This window comes from Eptesicus fuscus, chromosome 8 (genome assembly GCF_027574615.1).
Source record: "Eptesicus fuscus isolate TK198812 chromosome 8, DD_ASM_mEF_20220401, whole genome shotgun sequence".
In the NCBI taxonomy this organism is placed as follows: domain Eukaryota; kingdom Metazoa; phylum Chordata; class Mammalia; order Chiroptera; family Vespertilionidae; genus Eptesicus; species Eptesicus fuscus.
In genome coordinates this window covers 101,573,303-101,589,186 of record NC_072480.1, presented here as the reverse complement: position 1 = coordinate 101,589,186, position 15,884 = coordinate 101,573,303, and positions in this window count along the sequence as shown.

Below are 15,884 nucleotides of genomic sequence, written 5' to 3'. Positions count from 1 at the left end.
CACATGCTGGGGAAATTGACCAGCGCCCTGGCTGAGTCATGGCAGACTCACTAGAAACAGCAGGAGGGGAGTGAAGTCAGGACAGAGAGTGGCGGGCAGGGCAGGCGACTGGGGCCCATGGCGAAGAGATTTAATTAGAACTAAGCGAAGCACTGGAAGGATTCCAAGTGATGGATTAGCATGACCCAAGTCATGTTTTCAAAACAGTTTCTAGGCTACTGAGGAAAGAAGTGACTAGCCCAGGCAGGATGGAAGTGGGAAGGCCACGCCTGGGCAGTGGTCAGTGGGGATACTGTGCCTGAATGGGAGTGGGGCGAGGAGACACGGAAGGAGAAGCAGCAATAAGAAATGCATTTTCTCTCCCACCGGATGCCCAGAATGGCTCAGCGACCTCCAGGTTCTCCTGGTTGTAATCTTCATCACACATCACCCCGTGATTCATTAAAACTCTTAAGGCCAAGTTTCACTTTTTCTAGTGCTCAATCTCTGGGATCCAGTTAGAATTCTCTGGCACATGATTCTAACTCAATGCAGAGTTCCTGAAGGAATGGATGGAACGAATACTATCTACTCTGTAAGGAAAGAGACAAATGCCCAATTTCCAGGGAGATGACAGGAAATGAAGAGTTGAGACTAAGAAACTGAACATGATGCTCACACTTGGTTGAGAGAGAAATTCTAGAGACATCAGGTGCATAGAGCCATCTGGAATCAATAGAGCTGATTCTGACCCCGGAAGCACCTCCTCCAAACCACCACCCTGTAGTGACCAGGCCAAAGCATCACCGTCTTCACTAGCGTGTGTTCCTTGGTGCTGTGCCCCTGGTGGAAGGTGAGTCAAGTCTGCAAGACTATCAGGTGCTGAGTGGTTGAAAGCCTGGCAGTCTTCCTGTCCCTCCTGGGCAGCCCTTGTGCACCTGGGCTGGCCAGCATCTGCTACAGGTACAGCCGGGCCAGGGAAGCTACAGGCGATCTACTGTTTAAGACCTTGAGGAGGCGTGACGGAGGAGAAACCCTGCCCACACAGCCGTGGCCGGGCCACTGCTCAGTGTCCTGAGACAGGTGGCATTCCTCTCTGCACCTTCTGTGCATCTGTTTTGTTTTTCTTTTAATCTCTATTGTTGAAAGTATTACATAGGTCCTCCTCCCCCCCTCCATTAACCTCTTCCAGCCTGCTCCCGCCACCCCTCCCCTCCCCAATCCCTCACCACCCCAATGTCTGTATCCACGGCTGTGTCCATATGCATACAAGTTCATTGGTTGATCTCTTCCCACCCACCCTCCCCTGCCTTCCTTCTGAGGTTCAACAGCCTCTGGGTCTATTTTTGATTATCAGTTTGTTTGGTTCATTAGATTCCCCTTCTGTGCATCCTTGATTGAGGCTTGGGCTGCCTGTGACGGGGATACTACCTCTGCTCTGACCAACAGTGGAGTGTTAGTGTTAGGAGTACATTTTACCGTCTTATCTGCAAGTTAGAGAAAACCACCCAGCCTGCTTGCCGAGGATCTGTGGGCCTTCCACACGCTCTGCTTGCACTCGCTTGACTGGCTAATGCAAGTAACTGGTGTCCTTTATTTTTTTCCACGGAGTTAACCCGTAACTTAACTTAGCAAAATAGCTTGTCCTTTTGGTGTTATGCAAACAGAGACTATGTGATAAAGGAGTAATAGTCAATGTGGAAAGATTGATCACTTAGATTGAAATAAGTGTTTTTAAAGCCCGTATGGGAAGCACATGTGTAAAGAAAGTTCATGTCATCTCCCTTTTCGGAAAAAAATGAGGAATCCCAGCCTGTTAGCTGTATCCCCTGGAGTGGCAGAGAAACAGGTACAAACCGTACCCAAAGCTCACACCTGCACCAATCCCATGTGCTTCCACAGGCGAGTGAATGAATAAACCATGGTCCATCCACACCAAAAATGTGCAGCACAGACCACAAACCCACTGGTGACCTGGGACTCCAGGGATGACTCTCAGCAATCTCATACTCAAGTAAAAGGGAAAAAGAGGCGATGCTCCAACTGTCCCTGGGAGCAATGTCTATGTCCATGTACCATAAAGCTACACAAGTACGAGTGCAAGGGGTTCAGGTGGTGACTCCTCGGGTTGCCTGGAGGCAGAGCGATTGGATGGGGCCAGAGGAACCCTGCGTTAGATGTAGATCCCTGTCATCATTTTAGCTCGATTTGCGCCGCAGAGATTTGTAGGTGCTAATTAATTACATTATATTAGAAGGAAGAAAAGAAGAAAAGGGAAGGGGGGAGGTAGAGAGGGAGGTCCCTGCAAATATCAATATTGAGAGTGGGTCATAAAAAATATGATAAATCCTTCCCGGCCGGCATGGCTCAGTGGTTGAGTGGCAATCTATGAACCAGGAGGTCATGGTTTGATTCCTGATCAGGGCACATGCCTGGGTTGTAGGCTTCATCCCCAGTGTTGGGAATGCAGGAGGTAGCCGATTGATGATTCTCTCATCACTGTTTCCTCTCTCCTTCTTTCTCTTCTCTCCTTTCCTTTCTGAAATCAATAAATTTATATTAAAAAATAAAAATGCACGACAAACCCAATTTTATGCACCCAAGTAAAAAGAGACAGAAAAAGAGAACACACAACAGACAATCAAACCACCTTTTCTTGAAACACCAGGCAAAGGTCTCTTTCTAGTTTATCTGCTTCTCTGGGGTGTACTGGGGAGCAGAGCCAGCAAACATCACTTGATTTTCCTGGCACCTCTCGCATCCAGGACACAATATCCCCCACTGACCACTGGCCCAGGCGTGGTCTTCCCACTTCCATCCTGCCCAGATCCTATCTCAGTAGCCTGGACAATGTTTTAAAAACACGATTGGGTCATATTAACCCATCACTTAACGTCCTTCCATAGCCTCATATTTATTTCTAACTAATTCTCTTTACCATGGTCCACAGCCCCCCTTCCTGTCTTAAAAGGCCCTTCAGTGGCAGGAAAGCCTGGTTCTACCTGCAAAGCCCCAGGGACCTTCCTCCCCTAAAGGGCCCCAAAGTCCTTGAGTTTGGTCACTCAGACAGGCAGGGGCAAAGGACTGAAGCAGCTCCCCAAAGGCAGTAACTAAGAGACCTGATTGTAATGGTAAGAACTCAGAGGAAGTCAATTGTTGGAACTGGGAAGGTCTTAAAATGTTATGGCTTTTCTGTGAAGCTATTCTGTCTCCTTTCAATCCCAGTGTTCCTGGATGGGGGTGGCTTTCCTCTGGGGGTGACTCGATGGATGAGGCACTGGCAGAGCCCAACACCAAGACCAAGAACTGCAGTGAAGAAATACTGGCCATTTTACTGATGAATGGCTCCACCCAGGAGAATGGGAAGCTAATGTTCAAAAGCCCGAACTCCCTGACGGCCTGCAGGTTACAGCTTATCCAGGGCAAAGTCACAAGACACTGTGGGTTAGGGCTTTGGGTCCTGCTAGGAGCTGATCTGTCAGATGAGAGGTTAGGGCAATGAATCATTTCTTCTGGTCTTGAGGGCAGCTCTGGGGCCTGTTCCTTCTGCCCTATCTCATGGGAAAGCAGGCAGGGGGTCATGCCACCTGAAACATAACTGAGGTCAAGATGTTATCGTTAACCTGACCAGTAGTCAGGTGCCATGGACTGCCTTCTGCTGCCTCGGGGGTCGCTGATTATCTCTGGGAAAGACTAGGTCTCTGAGAGGTGAGAGAGAGAGAGAGAGAGAGAGAGAGAGAGAGAGAGAGAGAGAGAGAGATTTCCAGAACAAGGATTTAAAATAAATTTAATCACAGTCTTAAGGACCCTTGGTTTCAGCCTCCCAAGGTCACCCTGCAGATGGTCTCTGAGCCACCAAGTCACCTTCAGAAGTGTGTCTGTGGAGGCTTCAGGTCCTTCTTTTGGCTAAATTTACCGACTTTCTTCAAATCATATTTCATGCTCCACATTCAGGCTCGAGCCCCCTTGCCCATCAGCTGGGACACTGCCACAGGGGCTGGTCCCCAGGACTACTCTCAGGATCCCTTTGTCTGTGGTCTGTCCCGAGTGGAAGAGGTCTCTGAGTATCCATGGGTAAGGGCACCCTCTGAGGCTCCTGTCCGGGGGTGGTTCTGCTCACACTAACTGTCCTGCTGTGGACACAACAGGCAGCCCTGGCACAGACGTGGCACTGCCCCCGGGAGGAGGTTGCTCAGCCCTGCAAGGACGCCCCTCCTCCCGGGCCTTCCAGCAGCCGGACCTCAGTGCCCCACGCTGACTCATGACAGGGTGAAGGGACCTGGACCAGCAGAGCTGCTTGGAGGGGCGTCCAGAGCTCAGGACCTGTGACTCACATCCTTGTGGGGAAGGCTTTAGCCCATGGCGTGGAGTTCATGACGATTGTGGGGGCTGGCGAGTCGGAAATCCAGAGGGCAGGTGGGCAGGTGGGCAGGTGAGCCGTGGGCAGACTGGAAATGAGGTCAGAGCTGCAATTACCATCCTGAGCCTGAAATCCAAAGCTTGGCAGGATGGACACATAGGCAAGATTTCCACGTGAGCCTTGAGGCCGAATGCCTTCTTCTCATTTTTCACGTATATGAACAAGTTCTTCAAATACCCTGGGAGGGAACAAGACTTTCAGAAGAGGAGACCATTGTAACGGGAAGCATGGGCAGATGGCCCTGGGAGGGAAGACTGGCCTTTGTTGGGATGACAGAGGTGAACAGTTCACAGGTTCTCACCCAACCTCTGACTCAGAAAGTCCAAAGGAAGAGCCGGGGCTCCCACTTGACCTAACTCTGAGCACAGTTGAACTAAGGGGCGACCTTCCCGGCCACAGCCCAGCCCCCGGATTCTCTCAAATACAGAGCTCTCCTTGGGAAGGAGAGAAAATAATGAATGTAAATCCTTAGTTTTCCACAGGCATGAATAACCAAGCTCTCCATTTCCCGCAATTTGTGGCATAGCAGATCCCGGCAGGTTTTTGTTTAACTCTGAACTTGAGCTTAGGGGTCCCCCCACGGTGGGATTTCTACGTGAGCCTTGAGACTGAATGCCTTCTTCTCATTTTTCACGTATATGAACAGTGGGATGGTGACAAGCCTGCGCTCTGACTCAGGGGCCAAGGTCTGCAGATTTCCAGCAATGCATTAGGTCAGGGAAACTTCATCGCTGGTGCTTAATTTATTTTGCATGACCACATTGCCCTCTTCCTTCTTTGGGGAACAAAATTCTTAACAGAATCCTCCTTAGCACTTGTCCCCTGGCATTCACTGCCCCTGTGAGAATATTCCCGTGTCTCTGTGCGGCCCTGGGTGGCTTGTCAGAAGGAGGTTTGTTATTTCAGCCTGGACTTCAGGTAATTAAGCATTTCCACTGGGCTGGCACTTCCTCTCTTCCTGAAGGAGGTGCTGATTGTTCTGACAGTTCCCTGGGGACACTCCAGGCTCCTGAAATGGCTAAAGGGAGCAGAGCTGCATGCCTTCATGTGTACTGTCGCACAAAAGACCCCAGGAAAGTCTATTATAATATCAGCATCAAGGCTGGCATTGCCTGCACTGGACTTTCTGAAGCTGAAGAAACCACCAAATGGAGTTACCGCCAAAAATGGAAGAAAAGGCTTAAAACCTATTGAGTTTTGCTTTGGACAGTGGTTAAGTGGGTTGGAGCATAGTTCCATATACCAAAAAGGTTGCGGGTTATATTCCCAGTCAAGACACATACCTAGGTTGCTAGTTCCATCCTGCAGTCCAGGCAGGTTTGGGAGGCAACCAATGGATTCTTCTCTCTCTCTCTCTCTCTCTCTCTCTCTCTCTCTCTCTCTCTTTCTCTCTCTCTCTCTCTCTCTGTCTGTCTCTCTCTCAAATCAATACACATATCTTTGGGTAAAGATAGAAAAGTAATTTAAAAATGAAGAAATAAAACCTGTTGAGCTTCTTTTTAAACTCTGTGGCTTGCAGGAGTCATTGGTAGAAGAATAGGAAGGCATGGTTACTTCTAAAGAGCATGAGGGCAATGTGACTTCCAACACAAAGTGCAGACAGCACTGCCTGGGGCAGGACAAGCAAGTACAGAAGTCTTGCAGAGATAGTGGGCTTAGTGACCGCTGGTTACTGCCCCTCAATGCTATGCATTCCGATTAGATTCTGGTGCAGACGAGGAAGGAGTGAGCGAAGGTACTAAACCTCATAGCTGCCCACACAGCATGATTACATAATTGTGCAAAAGAGGGTTCCTCACATGCGTGGGATGGGCAGAGCTCCATTGCTTCCAGACTTGAAATAAGGACAGTCATCTAAATTGATATTTGTTTCAATAATGATGCTTCACTCATTTTGTAAATGAAGCCCAAATCCTCAGTCCTTGTAACTCACTAAATCTTCCTAATGTCATAATTTCAGGGGTTTAATCATATAATTAAGAAGTGATCAAGGTTATACCAAACAAAATTAAATATAAATTATCTTTAGGGTGCAGTGGGTCTATCTAAATGGGCAACATTATTGGAATTATTATCATGAGTTTATGAAATACTTATTTTCGTAAGTGCTTCAAATCAACCTGATCTTGTAAGAGTTTCTCTAAGGGGTGGGATAGCAAAAGAAAAAGGCTAGAAAAAACAGCTCTCCCTATTCTTTTTCTGTCCAAAATGTTAGCTATTTGGGATGTTAAGTTTGGTCGCTTAATGAATGCTATATTTTCTCCTCTTTCACTCCAAATCAAATGTTACTTTATTTATTTTCTATTGCTAGATTATTGAAGGGAATTTAAGAATATATAGAAAACACAGATAAAGTAAAACAGTAAAATATCCTAAACTTCAACCCATTATTGTCAAATTTTAATTTCATCATGAAAATTAGCCCTAATGCAATTACATTAAATTCCACATCTATATATATAAAAGCCTAAGCAACATCGACTGGTCACTATGATGTGCACTGACCACCAGGGGGCAGACACTCAGCACAGGAGCTGCCCCCTGGTGGTCAGTGCGCTCCCACAGCAGGAGTGCCACTCGGCTGACCAACCCATCCTGGCAGCCCACCAGCCTGGCAGCAACCACTCACTCCTTCCCTCGGTAGTCCTGCAGGTCTAATCTCTGGAGAACGGGCCAGGCACTGACAGACCAGAACCATTGGCACAATCGCGACATCACCTCTGGCCTCCTAGAAGTCAGTCTCTGCCACCATGCCCACTTCCCCCCTCTAGAAGTCCACAAAGAAGAAACGATATAAAAGCAGCCACCAGGTGGCTCCAGAAAACTGGCGCGAATGTCAGTGGGACAGATCTGGATCCCAGGCCAGCAAGGGCATCTCATCGCCTGCCCAGAGGATCAATCGCATCCCGGCCAGCCCCCCTATCCCTCTCAGGATGGGTGCCAGACACAGGGCTCACAGCTGGTGAGCGCCACTGTAGGGGCATGAGCCTTCCCCAATCAGGACTGATTGGGTGCGAGCCCATGGCAGGCACAGTGGGGCCAGGATGAGTGGGAGCAGTAGGCAGGAGTGGCAGGCAGCGTTGGACTGCTGGTTTTGGCCCAATCCCTGCAGGTCACACAAATTCGTGCACTGGGCCTCTAGTATATTAATAATAATGTTCAGGAAGATACTCAGTTAAATAACTCAGTGAATCTAGAAAGGTGAATAAGATCTGATTCTTGCCTTCAATGAGTGTCTAGTGGATAACCAAGTAGATAAATGGCAATGATGTAAAGATAAAAAAGTTAATTAGGTAAGTTACAAAAAACTTGATATTATTTCAGGTTTAAGGAATCATTTATTCAACATAGCATTCATTCATTTAGTTAGACTTCATAAATTATTGATTAAAATATGGCTTTTCAAAGAATATGTGCTAGTTAATTGCAATGAAATGTTTAATAATTAAAAGCTAGTGATCCAGGATACCTCTCAAACGATGATTTTTAATATAGATAACTACCAGATATTTGAAGGATGAAATGATTATGTGATATTTTCATAATGATTCTGCTGCGTATGTAGTATTTTCTTCTTTCATTCTGTTGATGTGTTCTATCACATTTGCTGATTTACGTATGTGAAACCATCTGGCATCCCAGGGATGAACTCTTTCAATCATGGTTTATGATCTTTTGAATGTGCTTTGAGGGCGGTGCTCCAGTGTTTATGGAGAATTTTTGCACCTGTAATTATCAGGGATTTGGGCCTGTAGTTTCCTCTTCATCCAGTGTTCTTCACTTGTTTAGTATATGGTAACTGTTTCCTCAGAAAATGAGTTAGTCCCTTCCTCTTCAGTTTTGTGGAAGAGTTTGAGAAGGATTGATGAAAATTCTTTAAATGTTTAGTAGAATTCACCGGTGAAACAATCTGGTCCTGGACTTTCTTTATGGGAAGTTTTTGATTATTGATTCAGTCTCCTTACTCGTTACTGGTCTGTTCAGATTTTCTATTTCATCATGATTCGGTCTTGTAGGCTATATGTGTCTTGAGTTTTCCTATGAGTTGTAGGATATTAAGTAGCATCTCTGGTCTCTACCTGCTAGTTTCTAGTAACACCCCCTCAGTTGTGGCAACCAATATGTCTCCATAATTGGACAAATGTTTCTTGGGGGACAAAATCACCTCCAATGGGAAACCCCTTATCTAAATATATGTAAGAAATGATGAGAGTACCATGGAGAGAGCAGGAAACTTTATGGGAATGTGTCAGGAAAGGCTTCAGACAGGAGGTAATGTTTGATGCTGTTAGGAAGTCCCTAGGCAATCAAGACATTTGGAGAAAGAATTGACAGGAGGCATTACTACAAGAAACTGGATAATGTTTATTAAGTTAATTAAGTCATTAGATGGGACAGTTTCTCAGTGAGTTAGTATGTAAACTGGGGCCTTTTATGGTTGTTTAGATTTGCAGGATGGCAACATTACCCAAAAACAATCATTGCTACTACTTCTTTGTATCTAGAATGAAAGACCCCTGCATTTTGCTTAAATTACCACTTTTGGTGATCCTGAAGTATCAAACTACTGCAGAAAAGCGCACATCATTGAATACCAAAATGTCTTAAGAACAGAATTTCCCCACCTTGGATATGTGACTACAAATAGATGGTGAGAAAGCATGAGAATGGCCCTGCGCATTGCTCAATTGTATCCCAAAGTATACACAATCCTCACCAAAAGTCAGGTTCTAAGACATATATTTTGAAAATATTTGAGCTCTTTTATTAGTATTCCTTCCCATTTCCATTCTTAGTTTCCTCTTTGGCATCTCAGTGTATTTTTGTGTGTTGTGTACTGTGTACCAAAATTGATGTTAAATTTGAGACCACACTGATAAGACGTCAAAATCCAGATAATTAGAAAGAACCACCAGATTGACAGCTATTTTACATTCAAAATCTTGGCCTCAAGTAAATACAACACAAAATGTGACCATTAGACATATTATACCCTTTCAGACTTGTTATACTCAGCACCAAAGCCTTTACAATGAACTGATCTTTTCATTATTCAGAGCATTTGTATTCTTGTGACCAATCCTCCTTTGGTTTTCAACATCTATTGCTTCTATGATGTGATAAACTCTTAAGTAAGAATAACACGGATTAAAATTATTCTCTCATCTGGAATGCAAGTAGTTCTTTATGGGTCTCAGCCCACTGTTTAGCATGTTGATTCCCCAAGGGTGGACCTCTGGGTGATTTCCACCTTCCTAACAGGTTGACGTGGTCCGATGATAATGACAATCAGAAACTGAGCAAGCTGTGGAAGAAATCACCTAGTTTAGGCCGACAATATGAAGGATTTCTCATATCATATGGTCTTCTCTTTTCCCATCAAAAATATGAGAAAGAATAATCATTTTGGAGTGGTCTGCCAACAGTGTTTTGTGCTTCAAATAAATTTTAGATAATTGGAAATACATGAACATATAGAGTTACTAAATATGTTAGCATGTGTTTAATCATAAGAGTGATATTTGGCAGAATTTTCTATGTATAGATTTTCAATAGTAATTTTTCATGAAGGTTCTTCATTAATAGTTTTAACTTGGGGATCACAATGTGTTGTAAAATCACTAATAATGTGAATTTTTCCAGGTCTGCCTTTGAAACAGCTCCATTCTAAAATCATGCCATAAGACTGTGCTCTGAGAAGAAAGAATAGACACAATTTCCCCTATTTATTCTTCTAAGGATGACTAAAAGTCACACCCATCGTGGGGAGGCATGGGACAGGAGTTGGCTGAAGGCGCCTGCCTCTGCCTTGACTTTTCCAAACAGGGTCTGAGCCCCCAGGTGTTTACTTAGACATGTCCTTGTTTGAAGGACACATGTGCTTTCTCAAGGATGCTTACCCTGCTGAGAGTATCTAATAGTTCATTTTAGTTCAGGCTGTTGTTACAATAAAAGCCTGAGGAAGCAGGTGAACAAGGCTACTTGGTGGCTATAACCAGGTAGTCCCTTAGCCTCTCTTCCACAGAAATGTGTCAGAGTAATCATTCATCCGTCGTTCAGGGTCTGCAGGTCAGTCCCGGCAACACATTATACACAAAACAAGCTCTGAAAAATGGAGAAAAGAAGGAAGATCAGGTAGGAAACTCAGGGCCCAAGGATTAGCACAGGGGGACATTCTCTGGCTTGTCTCTTAGACTCATATAGCCTATACTTGGAGACAAAGAACTTGGCAAGCCAGACACACCAACAAGGGCAGACAAAAAAAGGCCCCAACAGAAGCCTCCTTTCTCTAGCCAAAGGTCCAGGAAAGGGGCACCTCAGCAAGAAAACTTAGATACTAGCCTCTCTCTCTACTCCAGCCAAACACCACAGAAAAAATCGTGGCCCCACTCCCACTCATGCTAATAAAAGATCAGTGGGTAGACTAACCTGCCAGTCAGGCTGTAATGAGGAACCCCAACTCCCCTGCCAAGATGGTGCTAGAGGGACTTCCATCTCTGCCTGATGGGATGGTAAAGATATGCCCCTCCAACCCTCCCCCCCGCCCCCACAGTAGGTGGAGATGGTTGAAGATCCAGGTCTTCCAAACCTATCTGAGAATTGATGCATCCTTCCACTCCCTGCTGGGGTGATGTCCGTGGAGCATTTTCACTCTGGTCCAGGGGTATTGAGCCATTACTCCATGGTATCAGCACAGGACAAGTGGGGAGCAGTAAAGAAGGAATTCCTACCCCTGCCATCCAAGGTGGTATCTGGTGGGAAGATGGAACTTCCACCTTATCCAGGGGTAATGAGGCCCCTAATTTGTTTTAGAGAGCCTTATCTCTCTCTAGAACTATCTTATTTTTTTAGATTTTTAAAAATTCTTAAATGTATTTAACAAATATTTGAGTATTTATGTTATATTATATATGATAATATATGTCATCAAATGCATGGCTCATGTGTCAAATTGTCTCTGTATTTCTCTGATATGAAACAAAATTTTATGTAAAATCTAACTGAAAAGTCACTCAACATTAGTAAATTTTTTTATTCTGGTCATTGTAAATAGACAAAAGTTGCAAAATCAAAATCTATACCTGAATGTACATTGCTCTCGAGCCCATCATGAGGCAGGGTTCTTTGCAAAAAGATGATAATGCTGGAAAGAATAGAAGGCAGCAGGAAAAGGGGGAGACGGAATATGAGATGGGTTGGCTCCATAAAAGAAGCCATAGGCATGAATGTACAGGAGCTGAGCAGGGCTGTGAGGACAGGACATTGTGGACATCGCTCATTCACAGGGTCATCAGGAATCGGAGCCGACTCAACGATACCTGCCACATGTGCATTGCCCTTGGTGACTGCATGCCACACTCTGTGTTGGGTGCTGCAAGGTACACGAAGATGACTGATACACAACTTTAGAGAAACCATCAAGGGGAGAGGTGTGGAAATAGCTGTATTTATTCGCATGTCTATATTGCAGTCACCAATGAGAATAGAGTTTATGAGATACTATGTATACTATGGTACCTTTTTTAAAAGTGCATACAGAAAAAAGTAAAAAACTCTGCCAAGAGTATTACCTGAAAATGTTAACCATATCTCTTGATGCTAGAATTAAAGTGAACTTAAAATGTTATTCTTATGGTCCTTTTTTTTCTGAGTATTTCATAATTAAGTAATATTCTTTTGATAATCTGGTTTGATAAAACAGTTTTTGATAGAAGAATAGTTTTTGAGCAAAAAAACTAACAAAGATAAAATGTCAGTAAGGAGAGTGGGAACAGGACAGACTCCCAGAAAGGGGATGGTGCCAGGAAAGTATGGCATTGGGAAAAGTGAAGGGATATTTGGGAGACATGGAGGGTCCAGACTTATCCAAAACTAAGCAGTGGTGGGAAAATCCTAATGGCGTTTCTGTGGTGTGCTTTGAAAGTGAAAGGAGGATTCTGCTTATAATCTGGAAGGCAAAATTATAAATACTTATGTAACCCGCCCCTCCATTCCTTTAACATTGTTTCTGTTAAAAGTGTTTTTGGCCCTAGCCGGTTTGGCTCAGTGGGCAGAGCATTGGCCTGCGGACCAATAGGTCGTGGGTTCAATTCCAGTCAAGGGCACATGCCTTGGTTGCAGGCTCCTCCCTAGCCCCTGCCCTAGTCGGGGCTCGTGCAGGAGGCAACCAATCGATGTGTTTCTCCCACATCAATGTTTCTCTCTGTCTTTCCCTCTCTCTTCCACTCTCCCTAACAATCAATGGGAAAATATCCTCTGGTGAGAATTAACACACACACACAAATAGCGTTTCTGTAAAAGGTGAATTGTTATTGCATATGTAACCCCTGGGTCAGCTGCATATTTTTGTGAGAGGTCCAGGCGACCTCAAATAACCACAGAGGATGGTCTGAATGAAAACTTTCCAGCTCAAAGCAAGTCCTGGTATGTGGTCATGTCCTGGGCCGGTATCTTCCTTACCTGAGCCCGTCTATTGCCTTCTGGCATGTAGGATAACAGACCTTTGGAATGTCAGGGTCATTTCCTTTTTATTTCTTTTAACCCTGGACCCCTCAGGGCACAACCACTACACCTGAGCAGAGGCCACAAAACCCCTCATTGTTGTTTTTATCATGTTTATCGTTGACCGCTAACAATCCTACATCTACCAATGTGAAAGAAGTGTGTGTCTATTCCTTTGACTTTTTATCCAATTCCAGTGGATTTCATGGAACCCCCTTCTGTCTTCCACTTTGATTCTGATTTTTTTTTTTCAAATAAGTGGTAAAACTGCCATTTTCTGGAGCATTTTCTCAATCCATTGAGATTTTGCTTCCGGCAGTTGTCAGTTTGGATCAAATGAACTCATAAAAATTCTCTGCAGGTTTGAATGTTTCTTCCATTGACACCCCAAAAGAAACCAAACAGCCTATTTACAAAGGGGTTTCTATATTCTAGTTCTTTCTTAAATAAAGTTTTTGTCATGTTAACTAGGTTTGAGACCAGAAACACTTCCGTGTTAACGCTATAATTGACAAAGAATTTCTGTGACTGCCACTTCGGATTACTAGAGGACTGGCAGTGGAAACGTATCTCTTAGCCCAAATGAAGTGTAATGTAGCTTGAGTTGTTTGGGATACACTGGCCAAGCCAAAGGAATGGACAAAGAACCAAAGAGATTTAGGCAAACTGTCCAAATCGGAAAACAATTTGCATTTACTTCCTGAAAGCTAATTTTAAACTTTACCTTAGTAAGTATGACCCTTCTGTCTATAACCTAGTCATTTATTTACTTAAAATCATAATTCTAATATTTGAATTCACCTACATTTCCAAAAGTTAGAAAATTTTCAAGTGTTAAAAACACTTTTTTAATTGGGAAGTTCTACTTAGTAATATACTTCCAAAATCCTTTCAGCTTTTTTTTTTTTTTCCATTCCAAAATTCAATGATAGCAACCAGCTCTCTGCTTCCAAAGTTCTGGAATGATTTCAGATGAGTCAGAACCAATGCCAACTCTCTGGTCTGGCCCAGTGTGATTATTTTGGTGGTAGTTTTTGAATCCATTTATAGGAGAAATGCAGTCTCTTTCCCCCCACTTTTGTTTTTGTGTAGAAAATATACTCAAGCAAGGCATATTTTTCTGTTTTTCTTTCTCCCCCACCCCCAGTATTGGGGGGAGGAGGGAAGCTCAGGATCATCTGTTTTCCTTCAAATCTCTGTGAATTTCCTTGTCTGTTATTATTACTAACAACGGATTGTAAAATGGGTGCCCTTTCTAGGGTGCTCTGTACAGAACAGGAATAAATAAACTTGGGAATATGGCATTTCTGAGCCCATGAGCTATGCACTTTGGATTGGCAACAAGCTCTCAGCTCTTAACAGACCAAATAGTATGAGACCTGGGTTCACATGCTCTTTGAATCTGTCTTGTGCTTACCTCATTTCATCAAGCTGTCTCCATGCGTCTGAGGAGAGGAACATCCGGAAGGTGTGGGAATGTCACTGAAGCATTATGGCTCATGAGTTGATGTAAGACTCAGGGCTTGCTCTGCAATAGGAGATGATTATTCTGGAATTTTCCAGATCCTACCATTAATGTATTTAAGGATCCTGGAGGAGCTACTTAAATTATTTCCAAACTTCATCAGCAAGATGGGAGTGAGTATACTGTCGACATCATTAAGATATTTTGACCCATGACAAACATAGGTATTAGTAACTTACTCTATAAATTAATAGAGAAAGAGATATGACCGCCTCCTGAGTCAACTCTCCTAAAAAATAAGATTGTTATAAAAATTAATTGACCATTTCCAGGGTTTAGTACTATTACAATTGAAAGCAAACTTACCAGATTTTCATTATTCTTTTTTCCTCTTCTCTATATTGAATTCTCCCACTAACTATGCATTGATATTAACTGGTGTAGTCCAACTCAATAAATATTGGTATACCCGGAATTAATTTCCAATATTAATCCCCTGGTGACTCATTGCTCTGCCTTAATTTGAGTGTGACATAAAGCAAAAGGTTGACATGTGACGGATGCCAAATAAAAGGATAAAAAGTGCTGCTACTTGAGGTGATAAAGGGTGAAGTAACCACTGTATCTACAGCCCACCAGCAATTTTATAGAAGGGCAGGCAGAACCTGGGGATTTCTTATATGTGCCTACCATGTAGAAAGCATAGAAGTAGACATTCTTTACCCTTATTAATTCATTTAATTATTTTTAAAAACCTATGAAATACATATTATTTCCTCCTTTTTTTTTTTTTTTTTTTTTCACCAAATGTAGATGTTGACATCCAGTGTGATGAATGGACATGTGGTTTGGCCAAAGACAGAATGGAACACAGTTTTCTTTCTGACTCTGAAACCAAGGTCCCACTGATAGGCCACAGTTTCCAAGCATTGAAGTTGACCATCTAAATAAGGAGCAATGGCCCTTGCCGGTTTGGCTCAGTGGATAGAGCGTTGGCTGCAGATTGAAGAGTTCGGGTTCAATTATAGTCAAGTGCACATACCTCAGTTACAGGCTCCATCCCTGGCCCTGGTTAGGGTGCATTCCGAGGCAACCAATTGATGTGTCTCTCTCACATCGATGTTTCTCTCTCTCTGTCTCTCCCTCTCCCTTTCATTCTTTCTAAAAATCAATGGAAAAATATCCTCAGGTGAGGATTGAAAAAAAAAAAAGGACCAATGAAGGTCAATGGATTTTGTTAACAAAGTGGTTCCATTGATGTTTACAATCTATCTGTGGTAGCAGAAATCTAAGATGACCCCAATGACCTTTTACACTGGTGTTCCTCCCTTGGTTGGGTGACTTTGCTGATGATAGGATTATGAATCTGTTGACCTTAAAATAAGGAGATTGTCAGGGTGGGCCAGGCCTAATCACGTGAGCCTTTTCAATGTTCTCCAGCTGGTTGCAGTTGAGTAACTCACAGAGATTCTAAGCATGAGGAAATCTATTTCAGGAAATTTCACGCTGTTCAGATGG